Source organism: Danio rerio, chromosome 11, assembly GCF_049306965.1.
Source record: "Danio rerio strain Tuebingen ecotype United States chromosome 11, GRCz12tu, whole genome shotgun sequence".
Taxonomy (NCBI): domain Eukaryota; kingdom Metazoa; phylum Chordata; class Actinopteri; order Cypriniformes; family Danionidae; genus Danio; species Danio rerio.
The window spans coordinates 2,040,540-2,047,500 of NC_133186.1; the positions used below are offsets into that span (position 1 = coordinate 2,040,540).

The window sequence follows — 6,961 nt, forward strand, 5'->3', positions numbered from 1 at the left end:
CGGTACAGGTGAATGTGTGTGTGGATGTTTCTCAGAGATGGGTTCCGGCTGGAAGGGCATCCGCTGCGTTGGCGGTTCATTCCGCTGTGGCAACCCCGGATTAATAAAGGGACTAAGCCAACAAGAAAATGAATGAATGAATGGTTCTTACCAGCCTGATCTCACGAGAAAACGTAAGAATTTTACGTTTTGGCAGTTTAGTGGCTAATTTGTACGAGTTCAGTCGTAAGAAAATGTACGATTTTAAAAAGGAGGCGTGGCACCTAACCCCACCCCTAAACCCAACCATCATTGGGGGATACGCAAATCGTACTAAAATGTACGAGTTAGATCGTACGAATTTGTACGAGTTAGCCACTAAATGAAAAAGTTACGAATTGCCGTGAGATTGTGTTGTTCTTACACACCCTCGGCTCGTTCCTGCTACTCCAATCACCGTTCTCCCTCACCAGTCTCGGCTGTGTGTTTAAAAATGCTGTTTCCTTTGTTTTCATTCTCCTGCTTGTGTACGCTTGTGACGTATCTCTGTAAACCAATAGCGTTCAGCTGTGCGGCTTGCTCTGCCTTTTGGTACCCTTTTGTTGTGCTAGGTAGCCTTTCAAAAGGGTGCCCAAAAAGGGGTATGGTACAGTTCGCTTTTAGGGACCTTTTGACAGTGGAAACTTCCATAAAAATGTAACGAACCATATCATACCACTCAGTGGAAACAGCTCTAATATTATTCATGGAAAATACGTTTTAGAAAATTCAGTGAGAAAAATATTTTGCTTTTGCTTCCTTATGAAATGCATTGATTTTTTTTTTTGGGGGGGGGGTACATTATTTTTGTATTTTTTTATTTTTGTAGAGTACATTAGGAGTGGGAAGTATATAATAAGTTTTTTTTGTTATGTGATTGAGTAGTGAACATGAAAGATGTAAACAAGAAGAAAAAGAGCAATCTAAAGGAAGACGTTAAACAACAAAAAGCCGTTCTTAGTTGCAGAACTTCTCTATTAAAAAAGAACAATGTAGAAGAAGAAGAAATAAAGTAATAAAAGACATAAAAAGTAACCCAAAGGTAACGTAATGCATTACAAATTGCATTACTCAATATCGTAATGGATTACCTGCTAGTTCTAAAAGAGAAAAAGTAATGCACTGTGAACCCTAATGTTGTCTTTACTTAAACAATCAAGTAAAGTTGACTGAACATTACTTAAAATTTTGCATTTTGGTCCTGTCCCCTAAAAATATGAGTTTAATTTAACTTATATACAATGAAAATGCATAAACTTAAGATTTCAAGTATAGTAAGCTCAAAATCACAATTAATAATTGAAAAAAAATAGGTAGTTTTTAATGTTGTCTTGACTGTAAAAATTCTAATATGTGCAACCTTTTAGCAATGTCTTTTTTAATCAGAAAACAAGGCTTCATGTATAATGATTCTTCATAATGGGAATAAATGGCTACTTATTTTTCCTTTAAACATTTTTTTTATTGTATATAATTACACACACAGACAAACACACTGAACTGAACCATTTAAATATAATCTATCAAACCGGCAAGTTAAATAAACTTAAATATGCAAGTTTTGGGAGACTTCGTTACTCAATTAAACTGAGGCAACGAGTTTATGCAATTAATTTTGTTCAGTCAACTTATTAGGGTTTTCAGTGTGCAAAAGTAATCCAATGCATTACTAACCATAAAAAGTAACTTAGTAACAAAAATAGTTACTTTTTTGGGGAATTACTCAACATAATATATTACTTTCTAAAGTAACTTTCCCCAACACTGGTAAATGAAGGTTATACAGTGTGCTGTTAATTGCAAAGGTAATCTTTAAAAAAAAGGAGATAGAAGAAGAGCTAAAATAATGAAAGAGATAAAAAAATAACTCAAAAGTAATGTAACAGATGACAAAAGTAACGTAACATTACTCATAATAAAACTAGTTACTTTTTGGGGAGTAACTTAATATCATAATGGATTACTTTCAAAAGTAACTTTCCCAACACTGGTAAATGAAGGTTATACAGTGCATTAACTACAGAACTCCTCTATTTAACATCAACAACAATATATATATTTAATTATTTATTTTATTTATTTTTGAAGAGTACATTGCAAGTGGGAAGTATAAAAGGTTGGTTTTTTTTGTTATTGTGTGATTTAGTAGTGAACATGAAAGATGTAAATAAGAAATAAAGCCAATCTAAAGGAAGACAATAAACAACAAAAAGCCCTTAATGGCATGAGTGCAGACTGAAGGAAGATTATTCGCAGGAAGAGTAAAGCAAAGCAAGCGTTTCACTGAGGAAATGTGGAGAGAGATGGAGGTATAATAGGATGCAGAGTCTGACAGTCTGAATGCGGCTGCAGATGCTATAGGGGGAGACGTATGGAGCAGACCGAGAGAAACTTAAGCTTTCTGCCCTCCATTTTTCCATCCCTAAAGGCATTCTGCGGTTTCTAAAAAAAGCCCTGTATATTTGAAGTATGGTGTCACGTGAGCCGGCCTGTATTTGTGAATCAGATCAGGACTTCTGGAGGAGGAATAGCTGCAGTGGGCAACACTTAAAGGAATAGCTCACCCAAAAAAAAGATAACTTTGTCAGCATTTTCTTTCCCAAAAACTAAGTAACTAAGTAACAAAACTAGTTACTTTTTCAGGAGTAACTCAATATCGTAATGGATTACTTTTTAAGGTAACTTTCCTCAACACTCGTAAATTAAAGTTATAGAGTGCGTTGTTAATTGCAACACTCCTCTATTTCAAAAACAAATAGATGAAAAAGAGATAAAGTAATGAAGGAGAGAAAAAGTAATTCAAAAGTATCGTAATGCATTACTTTTCCCAAAAATTAACTAAATAACAAGTTAGTTTTTGGGGATTAACTCAATATCCAAATGGCTTACTTTCAAAAGTAACTTTCCCCAACACTGAAGGTTATAGAGTGCGCTGTTAATTGCAGAACTCCTCTATTTAAAAAAAAAACTGAAAATAGAAAAAGAAGAGACAAAGTAATGAGAGTGATAAAAATAACTCAAAAGTAAAGAAATGCATTACAAAATGCATTACTCAATATCGTAATGGATTACTTTTTAAAGTAACTTTCCCCAACACTCGTAAATGAAGGTTATAGAGTGCGTTGTTAATTGCAGAGCTCCTTTACTAAACAAAAGAATATACAAGAGATAAAGATAAAGTAATAAGAGATAAAAAGACTCAAAAAATGACTCAAAGACTCAAAAGAGATTAAAAAACCTCAAATGTAACGTGATTGATTACAAAAGTATAGTAACAGATTACTTATAAGTAACAAAACTAATTATTTTTTGGGAGTAACTCAATATTGTAATGGATTACTTTCAAAAGTAACTTTCCTCAACACTGGTAAATGAAGGTTATAGAGTGCGTTGTTAATTGCAGAGCTCCTCTATTTAAAAAAAAAAAGAAAATAGAAGAAGAGATAAAGTAACGAAGGACAAAAAATTAACTTAAAGTTGTGTATAACATTACTTTCCATAAAAAGGAATGAAACTACAGTTACTTTCTGGAGAGTAACTCGATATCGAAATGGATTACTCACAAAAGTAACTTTCCCCAACACTGATCAACAGAAAAAATAACTTGAGGTTGAGTAAACAGAGTAAATATTCAGCTTCTGGGTGAACTATCCCTTTACTGTACTGTATATGCGGGATAAAAAAAAAAACATCTTTCATGGCAGAGAAAGTTTGATGGAAAGAGGGAGGGCAGGAATGCCAGCGAACGAATGAGGAGGTAGAGCGAGAGATGGAGGGGGAGCGAAAGAGAAAGGCAGACTGCAACAGGCTTCTTTATTCACACACATTCACAAACACACACACACTTCTGACTTACAGCAGCATTCTGATCCGCTTGTCTTCATTTCTCTGCAGACCGCCAGCCAACAGCACAGCCAGGTAAGTCTGCTCACTTTACTCTAACATACCGCAGTAAAGGGGCCGTCAAAGTGTCATAAAACCGAAAGAGACTGGATGAGAAAGACATGTTAGAGCAAGAAGACGTACTTTAGGTAGTTCCTGCAGATCTGTGCAATAGTTTGGAATCTTGTGTTTGGACATGAATAGCGAAAATGAAAAACTCTTATAGTGATCTTGTCATCAGTGAAGGATTAAAGGGATAGTTCACGCAAAAATAAAATGACTTATTTACCCTTTATGAGTTTCTTTCTTCTGCTGGACACTAAAGAAGATACTTTGAAAAATGTCGGAAACCTGCCACCATTGACTTCCATAGTATTTCCTACTATGGAAGTCAGTGGTTTTTAAGCTTTCTATTAAATATTTTCTCATGTGTTTAACTGATGAAATGAACTCATTAAGGTTTATAACCACTTAAGAGAGATTCAATTGAGTACCATTTTAACTTTGGGGTGAACTGTCTCTTTAAGTCGCTGCATTGGATGTGACATGCTGTTAGCAAAAAAACAAAACTAAAGCTCGTTATCAAGATCAGACTCACACACATTGATGAAATCTAGAGAAACAGCTTCAACCTGCTGCGTGGAAATGACAGACCATTCTCCGAAACTCACCAACACGACAAACATGCTGCTGAAGGGGTTTTGCTTCCCAAAAGAGAGCTTTTGAATGCATCAAATCTGATGTTCTGTTGGAAGAATGCACTGAGGACTGAAATATTCTGCAGTTTTGCTGAGTCTTTTTGCGTGCAGTGTGTTTATTGTGGGGTGACTTGAAGAAATGGTTTGTCACATATAAACAATGTATTGAGGGAACACTCTAAAAACAAAACAAGCTGGGATGTTTAACCCCAACATTCAGTCAAATGTGGAAGTTGGAGGTAGAAGTTGGGTTCATTTTTTTATTATTGAATTTAAATTCCGTTTTTCAAACAAACTGTTGGGTATGTTGATCAACCCAGCATTTGTTTATTTGTTAACACTTTATTTTGATTGTCAATTTAAGTATTAGTAGACTGTCTGCTTAATATCTGTTGATTCTGCTCCTTCAACAGATGTTTAACTGACTATAAGAAACTTTGCAAGTACATCAACTTACAGTAACCCCAACCAAACAGTCTACTTGTCTATCTAATGCGAATTAGTAGCAATTTAACTTACATTCAACAAACAGCCATCAAAATAAAGTGTAATCGTTTATTTTTAAGAGTGTCGCAGCAATGCAACTGAAGAGACAGTTTTGGTTCTATTAAAAAGTTTTCCCACTGTCTAAAAACGTTTGGAGAATAGAGAGATTTAATTGATTTTACACTTTTTAATAAGTGTAAATATGGAAAAAACTGTTGACTTAAATTACCATTTTAATGCAAATTATTTGGGTTTGTCCATATTTTACCCAAATTAATTGGTTAAAACAACCTTGCATTTTTTTAGAGTGTGGATGCTAATTATAATTTAAAAAACAAACATAATCTTTGCTTTTGCACTGCTAATATATGGTCATAAAAAAATCTGAAGACCTGAAAATATTTGTTGAGCATGTGAAATTAATTGTGCTTGTACTGTATATACACACACACAATTGTTTTTGTAAATTGTGGGGACATTTCATTGGCTTCCATTGTTTTTATACTGTACAAATGGCATTTTCGATCGCTTTACCCCAACACTATCCCTAAACCCAGCCCTTACAAAAAACTGCATTTTTTTCTGAAAGAAAAACAGCTCATTCTGCATGATTTATAAGCGTTTTAAAAAATTGTCATACCCATGATATTCTACAAGTTTGTGTCTATTTCTCACACAGCCGACACTGACTCTACACACACAACACAATAGTCCTCTGATGACAAAAGCAATTGTACTTTGTGTTTCGGTTTGACTGCATCCGGACTGATGTAATATTCCCCCACATGCACAGACAGATTCATGCACAGTATGATTCTTCTGGGAAATTGATGGAGTATTAAAAAAAAGTGCTTTCCTTTCTTAGCTTGATGGCTTTTTAAGCAGTCAATTGCAGTGGTGTTTGGAAAAAAAATGCGTTAATACTGCATTTAAACTACTGAGAGCTTCACAATAATACAAACAGTAATACTTCACAATTGCAATATGTTTTCATTTGTTAGCATTAGTTATTTCACTTTAGCTTGCGATGTTAACGGATAGTTCTATATACAGTTAAAGTCAGAATTATTCGCCCCCTTTGAATTTTTGTTTTCTTTTTTAAATATTTCTCAAATGATGTTTAACAGGGCAAGGAAGTTTTCACAGTATGTCCGATAATATTTTTTCTTCTGGAGAAAGTCTTATTTGCTATATTTCGGCTTGAATAAAAACAGTTAAAAAAATTTTTAAATGCATTTTAAGGGCAAAAATATTAGCCCCTTTAAGCTAATATTTAGTGGATTTCCTATTCTGCAGAAGCCCTGAAGTTTGAGATCTTAAAGAGCGGGTTGGATTGTAGTGAGACAGTAGGTTGGTTAGATAAACAGGAGCTGACTATTTGAAGCTTTATAGATAAGAAGCAATATTCTATAATCAATACAGAACTTAGCAGGCAGAAAGATCAAACTAGGATGATATGACAGCATTTTCTTGATGTGGTAAGAGTTTTGGATGCTGTATTTTGCACTAACTGTAGTTTAGTAATTGAGAATGTAGGGCACTCAGAGAACAGAGCATTACAGTAATCTAATCTAGTGGTCATAAAAGCATGACTAGCTTTTCTACATCTGAAATAGATAGCATGTTTCTTATCTTAACAATTTTTCTGAGATGAAAGAAGACATTTTTATGACATGGGAGATATGGTTTTCAAAAAGTAAAGTTGCTGTCTTATAAAACACCCAGATATTTTACACTTGAGCTAATACTGACATTGCATCCCTCTAACTGCAGGTCGAGTGTTGAGGTCTGCCATGAACAGGATTTTAGCCTATAATACTTCTTTTTTTGTCTGAATTTAAAAGAAGAAAATTGTTGACCATACAGTCTTTTCATTT

At 34.2% G+C, this 6,961-nt stretch overlaps 1 protein-coding gene across 3 annotated transcripts in view; it reads left to right on the top strand.

The window, feature by feature from the left end:
- Positions 1 to 6,961, top strand: part of rargb (retinoic acid receptor, gamma b) — a 142,467-nt gene that overhangs the window by 54,785 nt on the left and 80,721 nt on the right. Inside the window, exon 4 of one of the 3 annotated variants that reach the window (XM_073915377.1) lies at positions 3,913 to 3,936. The exons of 1 other annotated variant lie outside the window; for it this stretch is intronic. The gene's annotated coding sequence lies outside the window, so the exon portion shown is untranslated. 3 annotated transcript variants of the gene reach the window in all.